Source organism: Eschscholzia californica, unplaced genomic scaffold, assembly GCF_041429995.1.
Source record: "Eschscholzia californica isolate CP2 unplaced genomic scaffold, dmEscCali1.0.p SCAF_6, whole genome shotgun sequence".
Classification (NCBI taxonomy): Eukaryota; Viridiplantae; Streptophyta; class Magnoliopsida; order Ranunculales; family Papaveraceae; genus Eschscholzia; species Eschscholzia californica.
Window position 1 is genome coordinate 16,600,987 of NW_028238483.1, and position 20,683 is coordinate 16,621,669.

A 20,683-nucleotide genomic window follows, 5' to 3' on the forward strand; every position below is an offset into this window, starting at 1 on the left:
ATATATATATAACTTTTGGCCTACATGGGTGAAGGTGGGACCACATGACTCTTTCTTAGTTATTTCCTATTTCATATAAGAGATCGTAGAATTTTGTCCACTAACATCTGTTTCATGATCGAGTAACATGTGCATTTACATAACAAGTAAACATTGAATGATACGAAAGCATCGATTTAAAAGAATAAAAATATAAACGTTGGAAATCTATATACTTACCACAACGATGTCGACAATGATTTTTTTAATTATCTTTGAATATATACATATAATGTTTGGCCTACATGGGTGAAGATGGAATTACATAACTATTTCTTAGTTATTTCCTATTTCATATAAGAGATCGTAGAATTTTGTCCACTAACATCTGTTTCATGATCGAGTAAAATGTGCATTTACATAACAAGTAAAAATTGAAAGATACGAAACATCGATTTAAAAGAATAAAAATATAAAAGCTGGAAATCTATATACTTCTATTGTACAAACAAAATTTCATGAAATTAAATAGTAAAAGACGAGGGTCATTTACTTTCTGTTTAATCCCAGTCACAAAAAGTTATTCCTTAAGTGAATTTTAAATTTTTTAAAAATTTTAGGTTTTTGTGGATTTGTGTTAATATTGGGCTTATAGTGTTATGAATGCACGTTTTTCGTGCCCCAAATTAAATTTCTTCAGTCTCATGTTTTCTTTCTAGTTCTAAAATCACATGTTTATCACAATATATTATGAGTTGTATAGTAATTCATTATGAACTATTATAATGCATTATGAATTGTCATATTTCGAAAACCTCCTATGAGTACTCTAAATGTATTATAGACTATCATGATGCATTATGATAGAATCTTATATAGTACTTCACCTTCAAATAAAAACTCGTTTTTCTTCCTAAAACAAGTTTTTTTCTTTCAATTTCTTTTTTTTTTCTTTCCTATTCATAGTATGTTATGAATAGAAAATAATACATTTTGAATCAACACAATAATATATAATAGTTCATAATATGTTATGAGTAGAAAATAAGTTGGTATTTATTTATCAAAACGATAAAAGTAGTGAGAAGACGTCCTGATAACATATTTGACTTGTTAGAGAAAAAGAAGAGAAGACCTTTGTAAGGAGAAAAAGAAAAGAAGACATTTGTAAGAGAAAAAGGGTCATTGGTACAGGGAAGTGGTTAAATAGTAATGGGACTTTCTAAAAAATCAACATTTCATATTTTAGGTCCCTTTTCTAATTTGGTAAAGGGACATTACTTGTTAAGGATTAAAATAAATAAATAAATATTTATAGGAGTTCAAAATTAAATTTAAAAATAGCAATGAAAAAATATATCAAAACTTTTTGTCTTCTTGGTCATGTTTCTTAAACCTTACAAACTCCACCATGTAACCCTACTTTTACCTTTTCAACGACATACAATCACCACTATAACCTTGTTTATTCGTATTTAAGCCGTTTAATGTATTTCAAGATATAGATGATCTTTTATTAATGAAATATGATATTTTATGGATGCAAGACAATGCTTCGTTGATGGACAATGATGTCTCATTAATACAAGATGATTTTCCCACTCTAACAAATTAATACAATCAATAAGTGACAATGTTGGTGAACACTTGTCGCAAGAGGTAATAAAAATACTTATTTGATATTTAATTGAAGAAAATTCTTCGTTGACATTATCCCGAGCACCTTTTCAATTGGTGAAGATGATAAATTTTTGCCATAATGGTCGAAATTAATAACAAATTTTGTTACCAGAAAAGTGCAAAATTACGGTATCGTAATATGTAACAAATTTCGACCATTGTTGTCGAAATTCTGTTAGTTGGTCGATTTTTTTTTCTTTTGCAAAGATTGTTTGTAATTATTCATTTGTTTGTTTTGTTTTATATAGCCCAATATCTGTGATGACGGTGAAAGTTTTGAAAATCTGAAAGAAGACTAGGAGAAATCTGTTTTGAGAAACTCGGGTTCTCACCTGATTTCGAGGAAGAGAGATAGGGAACTCGATTTTCACATAAGATGAAGAAATAAATTTAGGGTTTTAGATATTTTTGGTTCTAAAACTTTTAATAAAAGACTTGTTTTTATTTAACAAGGTTTTTTAAATAAATATGAAATATTTTGGTGGACTGGTTTGCAAGTTAATGTCTACTTACTAAGAACATCCCCAACGACCCTCCATAACGCCATTATCTGGCGTTATGGTGGCGTTGGGGAACCCAACAACCCCGGAGATCACCATTAATCTCCGGGGTTGTGAACAGTATCTATCCGGCTACTATTCCCCTTCACCAATTTGGTGAGATGGTGGGTCAGGGTGATTCCTAATATGTTTTCGGTCCCTTTCTTATTCTCCTATTTAATATTAGCCCGTTTTTTGTTTTGTTTTTTTTAGCCCTTCGTGTTTTTTCTTTTTTGGGTTTGGCCTCATAGAATTGAATTACTTAATTAAATTATAATAAAACAGAAATTAAATATTTCACTAAAATATTAGAAAAAAAACTACCTTAACTATTTTTATTTATACCCTTAATAACACAAAATCGAGTATTAGTATTATCATCTCCACCATTATCGAGTTTGTGTACTCCGGTTTTTCGGAGACATTACAATACTATTAGTCCTAATAAGTGAACAACTTATTGAAGAATCAATAATGTTCATCATTGCTTTTTTTCATAGATGGTCAATAAGAGCGTCTCGTAGTTCAAAATGAGCTTTTTTATCTTTAATTTGTCTGTGCCTAGCTAAGAATCGTTTGAAATGTTCGGCTTCATTTTCAACAATTTCTAATGTCGGAATCTCAGAGAAAATGTTGGGTATTGTACGATCGTCATATTCATCGTCTACAATCATGTTATGTATTATAATGCAAGCAAACATTATATCATGGAGCACATTTTTATCCCAATAAAGCGTCGGATTCTTAATAATATCGAAACGAGATTGAAGAACTCCAAATGCACGTTAAATTTATTTTATAAAAGAATTAGTGTTAAAAATGGTAAAAATGAAATTTGGTGTGATGAATAGTGATTTGGTGAGACTTTTAGTGTTTTGCTTTTGGGTTCCCCAATTTGAAAACACCAAAAAATTTGGTGAAGATTCCATTTTGGTGTTTTTTTGTGCTAACCATTGGGGATGCTATAAAAGTGTCAAAGTCCCTTTACAATTCATGTCCCAATACACCCAAGCAAGGTCCCTATATGAAAGACCAGAAAAAGTGAGAGGGTTCACGGATCAAGTAGAAAAGTTGGAAAGGCGGATGGTCATTTCTCCATGCATGGACTTTCGGCCAATATTATTATTTCCCGCGTGGATCTTAGGCCCATTCTTGGACCCGATATATATTTTAGCACAATATTATTACTGCACTTGTGGATCTTGTGCTCATTTTTGGGTCCGAGATGAATTTGAACCCAATCGTCCAAATTTAAATTTTTAACCAAATCTAATAAATAAGAAAATTAAACTTTAAAATTGAACATTTGAAGATTTAAATTAGGAATTAAAATTTTGAACTTAAAATATAATATTTACAAATTTACAAATTGTCAATTAAAATATTTAAAATAATATATCATTATTCTTCAATGTACATTTTCAAAGTAGATAAATCTCAATTTTTTTTCTTTCCTAGGGATTTTATAGTTCAAATACGAGTCTGGCTGACATCCCTTAGGTAGTCGTTGAATATAAGGGGGTGGTAATGGATCAGGACATTGGGGACAGTCAGAGACAAAATGTTTCCTAGACATTTCAAGACATTTTAAGACATTTCGGGACATTTGCCCGTAGACAAAATGTCTTTATGGATATTTCAAGACATTTGATTCATAGACAAAATGTCTTGGAAACATTTGAAGACTTTTGGTTCAGGGACAAAATGTCTTGGGGACATTTCAACATATTAAATCCAAGGACAAAATGTGTAGTTGATATTATTATTATTATTATTATTATTATTATTATTATTATTATTATTATTATTATTATTATTATTATTATTATTATTATTATTATTATTATTATTATTATTATCTCATCATTGAAAGACAATTGGTAGACATTTATTACTTTAATATTATCATTATTGTCTAATCATATGAAATAATATATTTGTGCTCATATTTCAAGAATATATTTTTCGACTTTTGTCGACATATGTGGATATCTGAGGACATTGATAGATAATTGGTAAACATTTATTATTTCAATATTATCACTATTGTCTAATCATATGAAACAATATATTTGTACTACTATTTCGAAAATATATTTTTCAACTTTCGTAGTCATCTGTGAATATCTGTGGACATTGATAGCCATTTAGTTGATGTTTATTATTTTAATATTATTACTATCTTATCACATGAAATAAAAAAATTTAATTAATATTTCAAATATATATTTTTCGATTTTCGTAGACATCCTTAGATATTTGTGGACATTGATGGACAATCGGTAAATATTTATTATTTAATATAGTATAATAATATTTTAATATAACATTACTATAATAATAATATAACATAGTACAATATAATAGAATATAATAATAATAATACGATAATATAATAATAAGATAATACGATAATAATATAATAATAATATAACATAACAATTATACAAAAATACTGTAATATAATAAGATAACATTATAATATATAATAATAATAATAATAATAATAATAATAATAATAATAATAATAATAATAATAATAATAATAATAATAATAATAATAATGTTATTACTATAATAAATATAATTGGTAAATATTTATTATTTAATATAGTATAATAATATATTAATTATTATACTATATTAAATATAATATTTACTATAGTAATATAATATAATATAATATAATATAATATAATATAATATAATATAATATAATATAATATAATATAATATAATATAATATAATATAATATAATATAATATAATATAATATAATATAATATAATATAATATAATATAGTAATATAATAATAAGATAATATTATAATAATATAATAATACGACAACATTATTTCCCTAATGGCCCCCTACTTTGTGACCAGCTTCCCGCCTGGCCCCCTACTTTACAAGAAATACCCATATGGCCCCCTTCCGTTATAACACCGTTACTCTCTCTCTTCTATTTCTTTTCTCTCTCCTCCAACATGTTTTCTCTCTCTGCCACCTCGTCAAAACCAACCACCTCATCACCTTCTCCGGCGAGGTCGCCGGCCGGCCAAATTTCCGGCCGGCGACCTTCAAACTTTTTTTTTTTTTTCTCTCTCTCTCTAAAAAAAAAAAAATTTTTTTTTTTTTTGAAAATCTCTCACCTCTCTCTCTCTAAACTCCGGCGAAGGAAAACTTCGCCGGAGTTGGGTCTGTTCATCACGAACAGACCAGATCAGGGTCTGTTCGTGATGAACAGACCCAGATCTGGGTCTGTCCGTGATGAACAGACCCAGGTCTGTTCATCACGAACAGACCAGATCGTGGTCTGTTCGTGATGAGCAGACCTCTGTTCATCACGAACAGACCACGATCTGGTCTGTTCGTGATGAACAGACCCAACTCCGGCGAAGTTTTCCTTCGCCGGAGTTTAGAGAGAGAGAGGTGAGAGATTTTCAAAAAAAAAAATTTTTTTTTTTTTTTTTTAGAGAGAGAGAAGAGAGAGAGAAAAAAAAAAGTTTGAAGGTCGCCGGCCGGAAATTTGGCCGGCCGGCGACCTCGCCGGAGAAGGTGATGAGGTGGTTGGTTTTGACGAGGTGGCAGAGAGAGAAAACATGTTGGAGGAGAGAGAAAAGAAATGGAAGAGAGAGAGTAACGGTGTTATAATGGAAGGGGGCCATATGGGTATTTCTTGTAAAGTAGGGGGCCAAGCGGGAAGCTGGTCACAAAGTAGGGGGCCATTAGGGAAATAACCCTAACTATTTTTATTATCTTCTTTACTGAATGTTCCCAAATATTATTGTTATTATTATTATTATTATTATTATATATTATTAATCTAATTTGATGGTAATAACTATTTTATTATCTTCTTTACTGAATTGTTCCCAAGTGTCTTCAAATGTCTTCCATATTTTGAGAAACATTTTCTCTCCAAAAGCTATCCAAATTTATACTAAAATGTCCCCAAAATCAATTTGTCTTGAAATGTCCATTTGAGGACATTTCAAATATCCCCAACCAATAACATGAACATTTCAAATTCCCCCCCCTCCCCCCCCGCCCTAAATTTTCCCTTAGGTAATGCTACTTTCCGAAGGAGGTTGACATAATGATGAGGTGGATTCCTTTCATAAGTAAAAAAGTGGATGAAAAATTTGTTTTAATCTGAACCGTTCGATTTGAACGGTTCAGATTTGGGTCATCCACTTTTTTACTTATGAAAGGAATCCACCTCATCATTATGTCAAACCCCTTGTCAACCTCCTTGGGAAGTAGCATTGATAATTAAAAAAAACATTGTCAACATCGTTGTGGTATTTCTAGCATTTCGGTGATATATTCTGGAATTTTTCATTAACTCTGAATATTTTTAACGTATTTTACGATATTTGAACTAGAACTTAAAGTAATGAAAATTAAGAAAAATCCATTACAACATAATCCATTACAAGAACTAATATTTTTTGTCATTCATCCTTCAATTCATCCAGTAACAACCAAGTTAATTCAACCCTCTTCTTTTGTGGTTGTATTGTTAAATCTTTGGCTAACATCCCGTGTGAAAATGCCTATAGTTATATTTAACCAAAAGTTCATCAACGGGCAAAATCACATATGTACAACCACAATCTCGTCTGTAAATTTGTAAAATATATTAGTGTTCAAACAAGTGCTTGCAATTAATGGAACGATAAAATATGAAAACGTAAAAAGAATCGAAATGTAAAACTTTAGGAAAAATCTATATAGTTCTACTACCTATAAAGTCATTTTGAGAGTAACGTTGTTATGTTTGTAAAATATGTTATTTTTTGTCAGAGTTTAGAAAACGTTAGTAAAATTTCCACAATTTCTGCAAAATCAAAGAAGTGCTACAAGAAATTTGAGGACGTTGCGGACTGAAAAATATACCCGCTCATTCATAGTTACAAAACGTAAATGATTTTCTAGTTAAGTCAGAAAATTATAAAATGTAAATATGCTGTTAGAATCAAGAAAATGCTATGAGAATATAAAAAAAGTTTGCGAAATATATGATTACCTTTCATGCAATTTTTTTGGAGATAACAAGATTATAGGAGAGAAACATTGTGACAAGATCTGAAGGATTTTGTTTTAAAAAAAACTGATGTCTTAGCTTTAAGAATAATAACAACAAACCATGTACGAAACAACAATCTATCGTTGAAAAAGAAAACAAGAATATGGTAAAGGAAGAAATTTAAACCATTGAGCATCATGTTCATCTAGGTTTTCTCTAGGTGAAGGCTAAAAAGCTTAGATGGGTTTTCTCTACGCTTTTTCTTGGTGAACTAAAGAAGAAAGAGTAAATATCGATTTTCTTCTAGTAAAAAAATTAGGGAAACATTCCTTTGAATTGAAAAGCCAACTTTTGTAGAGATAGAAACTTCTTATTGAGGAATTATTTTCTTCAAACTGAAAAGTTATTTGTATCTTCTAATATAGGTAATTTTATTTGACCTGTGATAGGTTAGGTAGTAGAAGAGAAAGAGTGGTTAGACATGTAAATTACTCTTAATGGAGTTATGTTCTATTTAATATTATCTTTGAGTTCTGAATTCATTAACCTTGTGATTTTGGACCTAAAATCCATCCCTTTTTATTTGTTCAATTACACAAGTATTTATAGACTTTACATGAAACTTAATTAGGAACACTAATATGATGACCGTTGGATTGGGACTAGGACTCCGTTGCATTGCCTTCGTAATATTTGGATACCAATTTCTCTTTGATCCACATTATGTTCCAAGGTGATGATTAGGTATAATATTCAAATCAATATATGTGATTTGTATATTAATCCAATAGAAAGGAACTTTTACTTTAGTATATAACTATATTCATTTAGAAAAACACACACATGTATAAATATATATGAATATATCTATTATATAAAACACAATGACCTTTTTAGAGATGAATCGTTGATTTTATTTCTGAGATATTTGCGTACGTCAGATTTTCATCAAAAACTTTACGATCTAATGGTTGTGTGTTAAATTTTAGAAAATAACTACTTACATAAAAATGTATCGTAAGTAACTCATGCGCGATTCTATCTCATCAATAGTTTCATCCCACCACGATTTCACGACTTTTCCACAATCTAATCCAGTTCATTTTGAATTTTAGAAAAATAACCACCCACCAACTATTCTCTCCACAACTTATATTCCTCCCACATTTATTCACGACTCTCCCTTAAACTTCTTATAATTTATTCGAACCATCTTTAAAATCTTTCCCAGTTATAGCTAGTTTTATGTTTCGTAATTCTTCAAATCTCTCATCTGTCTCTATTTATTTAAGCTCTGTTATGTCGTCTCAATAAGATATGGTTCATGTTTATGAGTTTTTTCTTATTAATATTTTTAATGTTGTTTATATTTTTAATTATTGAAACGACCTTAGCCAAAAGGGTTCTACCGCACTTTACGGACACGGCAGACACCTAGTGTGTGTGTGTATATATATATATATATATATTATATATATATATATATATATATATATATATATATATATATATATATATATATATTAAACCAAACCAATTAATTAACTTTGAAATGCTCAACCAAAAAAATTGACTTTGAAGAAAAAAAAATGCATAATTTAGTTAGTTCAACTACCAGTGTTTTCCTTTCAACAAAAAAAAAAAAAAACTACCAGTGTTCCATCTTAAAGTTCTTGTAATCCATGAGACAATGCTTTTAGACTTTTTGTTTGAGTTTGTTAGTTACATAACTACTTTTTCTTTATGTTTATTTCTGAATACACAAAGTCCTTTCCCACACCCACTACCTCAACCTCTTGTCCATAGTCTATAGTCTACGCTCTCTCTCGTCACTTTATTGTGTTAGGTTATTCCAACTTCAGGAGCCATAGTTTGTTTGGCCGACTATTTTCTCGGTTAAATCCCGACTGCAATATGTGGCGGGCATGGTAGCGGATTCGGGATTTAGTTTTGAGAGGGGCTAAAAACCCACATACATATATACCACTATTTCGAGAACTAGAATTTTGCTTGCAAGAAAGAAATAAGGTCATGCTATTTCCAAGACTATTACTATTAATATATATTTTCCAACAAAATAATGTCCTCTCCAACAATTTATTATTATAGGCTAAATAATGTCCTCTCCAACAATTTAATATATATTTTCCAACAAAAGGACGTTGAACTCTCAGGCAGATTTACTGGCGAAGTGGGCTAGAAGAGAGAAAAGAGCAAAGATATGGAAGCAAGTGCCTTATTTTTTTATTAAAAAGTACTGTAAAAATATCTTATTATAATTTATATATAGCATCTATTTCAACAAAAAAAAAAACAAAAAAAAAATAACTAAATTATATTTATTATAGTGAAAGAAACATCTGATTACACATAAATAGCTTATAATATTAACTAACTAAATGTTAAAGAAAATGATGACAAATTATTTATTTTGTCAATGTAGATTCAGAATGGACTGTTATGGTTGATTTTGTAAATGACATTCAATTTCGACAAATTAATGTTTTGCAAAAAAAATTAAAATCAACAAAAAACTTTGTAAACAATAAATATATCAGTATGATAACTAAGCTTTCGTTACAAAAGTGAAACTAATTGGCGAAGGACTGCTGACCAAACTGACTTTTACAATCTCTGTTGGATGAACCAGTGCCAACGACATATCCAAAAGATGTTGGTAATGTGGTGCACTACGAACGGCATGTATTGGGTCCATTTGTCTGAAGATCACCTTGGATTATGTTGCTAGCTTTATGGTTTAATGATGTTTAATAGAAAAAATAATACTCCAAGTGTTATAAAATGGAATTTTATATACATTAGCACCCAAGAATTAGTACTTAAGGGGATCTAAAGAAGAGGAAATTGGGCCGAAGGCCCAATTTTTAGATTTTCTTTGGTTAAAAAGACATCTCAGGTAGGCTCCAAATAACTTTTCAAAATGTTCTTGTAGGACAATCTTGTAGGGACTCACGTTTTTAAGATCAGAAATACCCTTTGTCTAATGAAAAGTACCAAAAAAATAAATTTCTAATAAACTAGGAAGTTGTTTTCTACCAATGAAAAAAACCTAACGATGTGGTGGATTGGACGATTTTCCCGAGTTGTTTCTATAAGGTCGAAAACGATTTCTTGATTTTTTTATCATCAATATATTTTAGGTTTTTGTAATAGGATCTCTTTAATTGTTGTTTGAAGATGATTCTGAAGGTTTTGAGTTAGCTTTTTGTGAAGAATTCTAGAGAGAGAAAGTTGCAATTTTCAAATTTTCAATCTTTAGGATTGAAGTAATTTTTTTGCTATGTTAGTTATGATGTTTATGGAAGTTGTGGAAGTATAGTTGATGCAAGGAATGTGTTTGATAAAATGCTTGAAAGAGATCTTGTTGCTTGGAATGCAATGTTAGTTAGTTATACAAGATTTGGGTTGGTTGAAATAGCTATAAAGTTGTTTGATGAAATGCCCGTGAGTATGTTTGTTCTGGACAATCATGATAAGTGCTTATGTTCAAATTGAAAATTTCATGAAAGCTTTGAAAGTTTTTCGAAGAAATATAAAAAGATGATGCTGGAGCTTATAAAATGACTATTATGATTTTTAGGGGTTTTAGCTAGTTTTTTGATACAACATTCTATTAGACAAAATATAACAAATTGTAACAAAGTCAATATTAAATCAACTCAAAAACTAATTTGCAAACTATTTGCAAGGTTATAGCAAGGTTGTCCAAGTTGTTTGCAAGGCACTGCAAGATCATTGCAAGGCTGTACAAAGTGTTTGCAATGCAATGCAAGGTGTTTGCAAGGCTATCCAAGGTGTTTGCAAAAATCATGCAAGGTGTTTGCAAAGCTCTGCAAGGTGTTTGCGAGGCTCTCCAAGGTGTTTGCAAAAGTCATCCAAGGTGTTCGCAAGGCTCTGCAAAGTGTTTGCAAGGCTCTGCAAGGTGTTTGCAAGGTTATCCAAGGTGTTTGCAAAAATCATGCAAGGTGTTTGCAAGGCTCTGCAAGGTATTTGCAAGACAGTGCAAAGTGTTTACAAGGCAGTGCAAGGTGTTTGCAAGGTATTTTCTTAGACTAGGGTTAAGTTGGTGTTTTCACTAAAATAGAAAATTAGATAATTGCCACCAGGGAGGTGAAGCTTAAAAAACTTTGATGTATCTTTTTTAACCAAAGTCATAATTTCTTAGGGAATTTTGGCCAAATTCCTCTCTAAAGAACAACTAATATGGGTGAGATGAAAAGGGACATGCAAAGGATGCCAACAAGTCAGGGGAGGCTATAGCCTCCCCTTGCCATATGGTGGATCCGCCACTGGGCGGGCATGATCTAAATAGAGACAGTAGTCAGGCATAGTCCCATCTTCCTTCCAACCTATGTCATAACTCGAAGTATACATGGGGTCAATATCCAACTTTTAAGCATATTAGGCCAATCAATTCTAAAGCGTTCATAAATTTCTCATATTTCTATGGTTTCTCTCTCTCGTCTAATGAGAACTTGGGGGAGTTTATAAGATCTTAATTAGAACATAAAAACAAACTCAATTAACCTTCACTAACAAAATCGTCTGTTTAAGAGTGAAATAGTCTACTGGACAAGATGCAAAAACCAAATATACATCTTGAAGAGTTGGTTAATCCTCTATTTGTTTAGGGAAGAGTTGTTATTCAAGAGTGTTTCCACACATCTTGAATAATTGATTGATCCTCTATTTGTTTAGGGAAGAGTTGTTATCCAAGAGTGTTTCTACACATCTCGAACAATTAGTTTATCCACCATAGGTTTGGTAAAAAATTGATTAATCCTCTATTTGTTTAGGGAAGAATTGTTATCCAAAAGTGTTTCTACACATCTTGAACAATTGGTTTATCCACCATAGGTTTGGTGAAGAATTGGTTAATCCTCTATTTGTTTAGGGAAAAGTTGTTATCCAAGAGTGTTCTCCACACATCTTGAAGAATTGGTTAATCCTCTATTTGTTTAGGGAAGAATTGTCATCCAAGAGTGTTTCTGTACATCTTGAACAATTGGTTTATCCACCATAAGTTTGGTGAAGAATTGTGTAACCCATTATTTATTCATAGTGGGAGATTTCTGGACTAGGTCCCGCGGTTTTTAACCTTCTATCTTGGAGGGTTTTTTGCCACATTAAATTATTTTGGTGTCTCTGCTTTTACATTCACATCTTTTATCTTCATATTTCTGAACAAGTTAATTAGACTATTTTTTCCTAACAAACACTTATTAGAAAAAAAATAACCTAATTAACTTGTTCAGGAATATGAAGACAATTGATGTGAAAGTAAAACAAAGACATCACGATTGTTTAACGTGGCAAAAAGAACCCCTCTAAGATAAAAGGTAAAAAACCACGGGACCTAGTCCAGAAATCTTCCACTATGATTAAATAATGGGTTACACAATTCTTCACCAAACCTATGGTCGATAAACCAACTCTTCAAGATGCATGTGTAGAAACACTCTTGGATAACAATTCTTTCCTAAACAAATATAGGATTAACCAACTCTTCAAGATGTGTGGAAATACTCTTGGATAACAACTCTTCCTTAAACAAATAGAGGATTAATAACCGACTCTTCAAGATGTGTATAAACACTCTTGGATAACAACTCTTCCCTAAACAAATAGATGATTAACCAATTCTTCATCAAACCTATGGTGGATAAACCAAATCTTCAAGATGTGTGAAAACATTCTTGGATAAACTCTTCCCTAAACAAAGGTCAGCGCTTTGGGGAAAGCTAAATAGTTTCCGGGGTGTGAAGACTTGGTCAAAATTTGGTCAATTTAGTTTGACAAATTTATTTTGTAAGATGTTATATGGAAATAAAAAACCCTCCTCCTCACCTCCCTACACCTCACCTCACTCTCTCTCCCGACCATTCTCTCTGTCTTTTTCGACTAGGTCGCCGACCGAAATCCGGCCGGCCAAAAAATTTCACTCTCTCTTTCTCTCTAGAAACTCTGGCGAAGGAAACCCCTTCGCCGGAGTTTCTAGAGAGAGAGAGAGAGTGAGTGAAATTTTTTTAATCTTTCTAGGTCGCCGGTCGAAAAATTTTCCGGTCGGCGACCTAGTCGGAGAAGACAGAGAGAATGGTGAAGAGAGAGAGAGTGGTGAGGTGGAGATAGAGTGAGGTGAGGTGGAGGGAGGTGATGATGTAGACGCAGCGGAATTAAAATAAGAATAATAAAATAAACGAAGAACTGTAAAGAAAACGATAAATAAACTAAAACTTAATTAACTTCAATGGTTTTTCTCTTCAATCTGAATAATAAAATAGACTAGACCTCCTTTTATAGGATAAAAAACTTTCCTAGATAGACTCAAACTAAGATTCCTAAAATAATAAAATACTCAAAACATAGAAACTTCAAAATAAAGAAATATCAAATTAAAGTAACTTCCTAATCCTATACTAACTAGGACTACTATTATGGCCGAATAGGATGTGGGCACGCGTGGACGTGGGCCCACATGTTATGCGCCTGCATAAGCACCCTGTTCCCCAGAAGGTTCGTCCCGAACCTTTTCAATGAATAAAACCTTTTGATGCACCCGCATATGATGAACTTCGCCATACCTATCCTTAATTCTCACTTTTCACGAAATTTGCTGAAAATCCGTAGAAGACAAATCTGGACCATACCACCAACTATAAGCTGAATCATATATTGCCAAGATACTCGCAAAAACAATGCCAACGTATAAACGTCCAATAAATTTAGACTTCTCCCGTCGTCCTTTAAATCGATGAAAGAAGCCACATATACTACCTTAGCCGATACATGACAAAATTGCAGTTTTGTAGCGGAAATATTTCGTGTAGCACTAGAATTAGAAGATGGAGGTGATGGTGAATATGACAAATTTTGCATTGAATATGGTGTAGGAAAAATTTTATGACTCGAAACAAGGATGTCTTCTCCCGGAATTGCATATGCATCAAATAATTCGTCCGAACATGGTTTCTTCACATCACGAATAGAAGTTAGGTTTGATGAAGAAAATTTACTTCTTTCTTCTTCCTCGGTCATTGAGAGAATTTTGTTCCTTTTTCCTTGAACTTCTCCTTCAATATCATCGATCTTAATGACTGAAGTAACTTCGGAGAACTGTCTTCTCAATTCAATTTTTGTTTCTACACATGACAAACATTCATCGAGAGGAAGAAAACCATACCTGAGGATGTTTTTCAACGTCGTCCAATCGTCTATGATTTGTTTTCCTTCGTCAATGAGTCTCCATTGCATTGCATTGAATTGTTCATAAATCCTTTCGGACGTATGTTGTTCAACTGAAAAAACTTTATCATTGTCATGAACTTCTTGATTTCTGAACCAATCTTCCATGCGTTGAATCCAGAAATTTATAAGGAATTGACCTTCGAAGAGTGGAATTTTAGAAACTTGATGAATTTTTCTTTCATCCTTCCGATCCATATAAAATTGAATTGTATCTCTAATTGGATCCCAACATAAACGTGGAAAATTTTTCCAACATTCAAGAGTAGATGTATCCATAGATATTTTTTTTTGAGAAATAAAAAAAATTCCAGAATTTTGATTACTCTGAATACCACTTGATGTAGACGCAGCGGAATCAAAATAAGAACAATAAAATAAACGAAGAGCTGTAAAGAAAACGATAAATAAACTAAAACTTACTTAACTTCAATGGTTTTTCTCTTCCATCTGAATAATAAAATAGACTAGACCTCCTTTTATAGGATAACAAACTTTCCTAGATAGACTCAAACTAAGATTCATAAAATAATAAAATACTCAAAACATAGAAACTTCAAAATAAAGAAATATCAAATTAAAGTAACTTCCTAATCCTATACTAACTAGGACTACTATTATGGCCGAATAGGATGTGGGCACGCGTGGATGTGGGCCCACATGTTATGCGCCTGCATCAGGTGAGGTGGAGGTTTTTTTTTATTTTGAACCATATTTTCCATAAAATATGTTTCCCCGGAAAATTTTCAAAATTTTGCATATTTCCTTTAAAATTTCACACCCCGAAAACTATTTAGCTTTCCACAAAGCGCTGGCCTAAACAAATAGAGGATTAACCAATTCTTCACCAAAGCTATGGTGGATAAACCAAACAAGAAAGGGACTATAAAGATTTCTTACTCCTTAGGATTTGAACAAATCCTAGATCATCAAAGGCTGAAGAAGATAACCACAAACTAAATTGCTTCACAAGATTAATAATCTTTTTTTCTTCAGACTAATATTCTTCTCTTTCAATCTCTCTTGAAAGAACCACTTCAGAAATCTCTCCTTCTCTGACCTATTTCTGTTTTCATCTCTCTAATCTCTATCTCTCTTTAATCTGAGAGGATATCATCTGAAAGGATTCTCTAGTAAGTCTCCCAATTGGGAGGATACTTTCTGACTTGAAAGTATGATACTCTCTAACCTGAAAGTATGAATAATAGTTTCCCATTCATTCGCTATTTATAATGGTAAATAAGGAGGTATTCCAATAGAAATAGGACTCATTTTTAGGCTTGAAATGGAAACTTCTATTTCACTCCAAAAAAAGGAATAAGGGAAATCATATTCCAACTAGGAATCCTTTTCATATAACAGAGGAACCCCAACATTATTATGGGTTATTTCTCTAATAGCCCCCAACTTTGTGATCGGTTTCCTGCCTAGCCCCCTACTTTATCAAAAATACCCAGATGGTTCCCTTTTTCAGATTCCATTATAACACCGTTAACTAGTCATCACCTCTATCTCATCCAACTCATCGTCTCTTTCTACCACCTCATCTTCTCGCCACCTCATCATCTACACTGGCGAACGTCGCCGACCAACCAATTTTTCAGCCGGCGACCTTCAAACATTAAATTATTATTTTTTAATGTTTTGAAGGTCGTCGGCTGGAAAATTGGTCGGCAGGCGACCTTCGTCGGTGAAGATGATGAGGTGAGGTGACAGAGAGAGACGATGAGTTGGATGAGAGAGAGGTGATGACTAGTTAGAGGTGTAACAGAATCTGATAAAAAACATCTAGATATTTTTGATAAAGTAGGGGGCTAGGCAGGAAACCGGTCACAAAGTTGGGGGCAATTAGGGAAATAACCCAATTATTATTAACAATGTCAATATTTAACTTAACTAAAGTTTAGGAATTTGAAATTACCCTTAAGAGTGATAACGAAGACATCATCTTCGTCGAAGATGAATACGTCATGCTGAAATGGTTGTCGATTCAAACATCACTATAATGAAAACATCATCTTCATCAAACATCACTATAATGAAAACATCATCTTCATAAATCCAAAACTCCTTGTACACAAACTTGGAAAGGTATGTTATCAATGAGAGAGTTTATTAAGGAAGGGTTCTGTTTTGCGGTAGGAGATGGTGCGAATATCCGTATTTGGGAAGATCCCTGGGTTCCCACCTTGAGGGGTTTCAAGCCAGGAAAAAGAGTGGAGGAACAAGATATACCAAATCTGTTTCGAGTTAAGGACTTGATTAATTCATCCGGAGAGTGGAAGAAGGAAGTAATAGATGATGTGTTCGATGAAATCTCAGCGAGATCTATACTTCAAATCCAGCTGAGTACACGAAGTAGGATTGACAAAGCCATATGGGTGCTTACAACAAAAGGAACTTTCTCGACGAAATCACTTTACAAAACAATTGAGAAAGCTATCCCCTCATCAGCCGAAACTTGTGAGTTATCTTCAACTTTCTCCTGGCATTCTTTTTGGAAAAAATTATGTGTGTTGCCTAGAGTCAAATTCTTCATTTGGCGGTTACTACATCAAGCTCTTCCCACAAAAGACCGGGCTCTTAGGTTCGATGTTGTGGTTTCGAAGCTCTGTCCTTTTTGTAATCAAGAGGAGGAGACTATAGATCATTTATTCAGATCTTGTAGAGTGGCAAGAAAGGTCTGGAATTGTTCATTATTGTCTCTGCGATTAGAAGAGGCCTCTTGCATCCAAGAGGTGTTACTAACCTGGTTTAAAGAAGAAATAGATGAGTACAAAGTGAAACTGAGAATTTACACTATGTGGTGTTTATGGAAAGCTCGAAATAGACGAGTATTCGATGGGGTGTTACCTTGTGTTTTTACTATAGTTCAACAAGCTATGAAAATGGGAGATGACGACAAATTATTGGTCTTTGAAGAGGATCCTGTGAAAGAACCGAGGCTACTATCTAATTCGGCACGTTGGTCCCCTCCTCGAGAAGGTAGGATTAAAATTAACTTTGACGCAGCAGTGAAAGACGGCAGGGCTGCAATCGCGGCGGTAGCTAGAGATTGCAAAGGATTGTTTTTAGCTGCTATGACAGAAGCTATAGTGGTGTCTGATGTGCTAGTGGCTGAGACAATGGCAGCTAAATTGGCAATCATTTTAGCCAAGAATTGGAACTACAGGAATGTTAATTTGGAGGGGGATTCGATACAGGTCATCTCGGCATGTAAACGAATGGAAGAACAACCCCCATGGCGCATTGAGCATATCATTTTAGATATACGGTTAGAGGTTCAGAACTTCGATGATATTGAATTCGGGCATTGTGGCCGGATGAAAAACACTATTGCACATTTACTTGCAAAATTTGCGTTTTCAAATAATGTAACTCATAGTTGGGAGTCTTCGGACATCCCATCTTGCATTGTAAGTGAATTGGCGACGGATTTAGCCAATATTTCATTTGAATAAAATTAGGCTTCTGCCTTTCATCAAAAAAAAAAAATCTTCATCCTCTTAACATTTTTAAAAATAACAAGTTATGTGTGAACATGCAACTTAGAAGTCATTCTTATCTTTATGATGAGAAGTAGAATATTTTGGATTGAATTATCAGCAAACCACTCTCTTTTGTTCACTTAATGAAACTACTTTATCTCCTACAAATAGGTCAATCATAAACAATTTTAAGTGAAATGATAGATGGGAGATCATCCAAATATTACATGTTAGTCTGTCTACTATCAACCAATGAAATAAAACCCTAACTCATTTCCTAATTTCGTAATTCAAGGTTTCAGTTATTTGTTAATTATATGTATCATGTCAAATGTTGATCAATGTACTCGTTAAATGTATTAAACATTTTTCAGAAATAATAAGATTCTAACCTCTTTCCCGAGGGACTTCAAATATTATAACAACAATTAAAATGGGTTGTGTTAAACAGTATTATTTAATATTTTTCCAATAGCTAATCTAGGGACATTTTTTTAAAAGATTTATCACAACATATTCATAAAGTTATGAATTATTGACAGTAATCTATGTGTGACTTCATTTATGATGTGAACATATCCTAAGATAAATTGAAAGCCAACTAAGTTTAGTTCTTATCATCTTATCTTTATAATACACCTACCATTTTCGTGGGATGTACGTTACAGACCTAAATCAGGTGGGGGCCCTCTTCATCAAAAAAAAAATAAAAAATCAGGTGGGGGCCTCCACCACAACCCTGGTCCAATAGAAGTGAAGAGAGTTAATGAGATTGGGTTATGTTGGAGGGCCAATCTCTCAAGTCCTTCATGGTAGGCTAGTAGCGTAAGTAGTCAGAGTACCTTGAGCACTTGGAAACGAATTTACTAGAGGTCGTTTCAGAAGTTTTAAGCTGTTTTTAAGCTGTTTAGGAATAATCGTAGGAGCTCATAGTCAGTTCATAAGAAAAAAACAAAAGAGACAAGAAAAACCAGACATACTCTAAACAAAGATCTTATGTGGATTATCGCGTTCTTACTTTGGATGATTCTGATCTACTAAATAGCAAATCACAACATCCCACATATAAATTCTTTCTAAAAATCAGTCTAGCTTTCGTTGTTTTCTAGCATTACTAGTTTATAAGTGTGAAAATAAGTGTAAGTTTCACCTTGTGATGTAACTTTTGGAGTTTAGAGAGGTCTAAGACCACACTCCCATCTACATAGGTAGAAATGTAGAATAGGTGTTGAAGTTTCATAACAAAAAAAATGTGCTGAAAAAGTAGGGAGGTTTGTGCCTTAGGAATGAGAGCGCCTATAGTTCATGCACTTTTTTTTTGGAAGTACTATTAATGCACTTGAGGCGTATAGAATTCCCCTAGCCTAGAAATTGCCGCCAGCTCGCCACCATAGGAAATTGGGCGCCCTTAACTTCCTTATTGTGAAGGCTCAACACTAATCCGACATCAACCCCATGTCCTTAGAGCATCTCCAATGGGACACTCTAACAAATACTCTAAAAATTTAGTTGTCAAGTGTTAATAGAGATTCTCTTTTCTAGGTGTCAATATAGAGACACTCTAAATTTTTTTGGTCTCCAATGGAGATTTCTAAAATCTCTCCACTTAATGCACATGTCACTCTTAAACTGAATAAGGGAAAAGTAGTTAAAAAGAACAGGTTTTCATTGGTATAAATTCTAAAGTGACACTTAGAGAGCCTCGAGAAGACACTCTAGTTTTAGAGTGTCTCTAACTAGAGTGGCTCTCTTAAGTGTCTCTATAATAAATGCTCCCACATCATCATGGAGTGTCAAATAGAGTGTCTCATTGGAGAAGATTTTTTGACAAAATATCTAGAAATTCTAAGTGGCACTCTAAGTGTTAGAATTTGAGTGTCCTATTAGACCATCTCCAATGGGACACTCTAACACAAACTCTAAAGTCTAGTTGTCAAGTTTCAAATAAAGATTATTTTTACTAAGTGTAAATATAGAGACACTCTAAATTTTTTGGTCCAATGGAGATCTCTAAAATCTCTCTACTTAATACACATGTCACTCTTAAATTGAATATGGAAAAAGTAGTTGAAAAGAAAATGTTTTTATTGGTTTAAATTTTAAGTGACACTTAGAGAATCTCAAAGAGACACTATAGTTTTAAGTACTCTCTATAATAAATGTGTCCACCTCATAATAGAGTATCTAACAAAGTGTTCCATTGGAGATGGTTTTTTAACAAAAACCCCAAAAACTCATATGTCACACTTTCAGTGTTAGAGATTGAGTGTCCCATTGGAGATGCTCTTAGAGATGCTCTTATTCTCCTTTTTTCCATTTAAAAGTGGATATTTACACTTCTTTTGACCATATAACATAGAAAAACTTCTTCTCTTTCTTTGAGTTAAAACTACCCGATGTAATATTAAAATATTTAACCACTCATTTGAAACGAAAAAAAGCTAAATGTATTTTCTAGAAAATAATAGTAAGAACATAATTTGTTTAAACGAACTATCTTTTTTACTGATTTATTGTTTTTAGGATAAATGAAAATTTTCTCTCAGCCACACAAACGATAGAAGTTTTTTTGTTATCTCTTATTTGGGCAAAAAATAATAGTTTTCTCTCTCTCCAGACTCCAGTTATTATGTTTATACGTTTTTCTTTTATCTCTATAAGTGTCATTTAATGATTTAAGGTACTTTTCAGTTAGTTATATT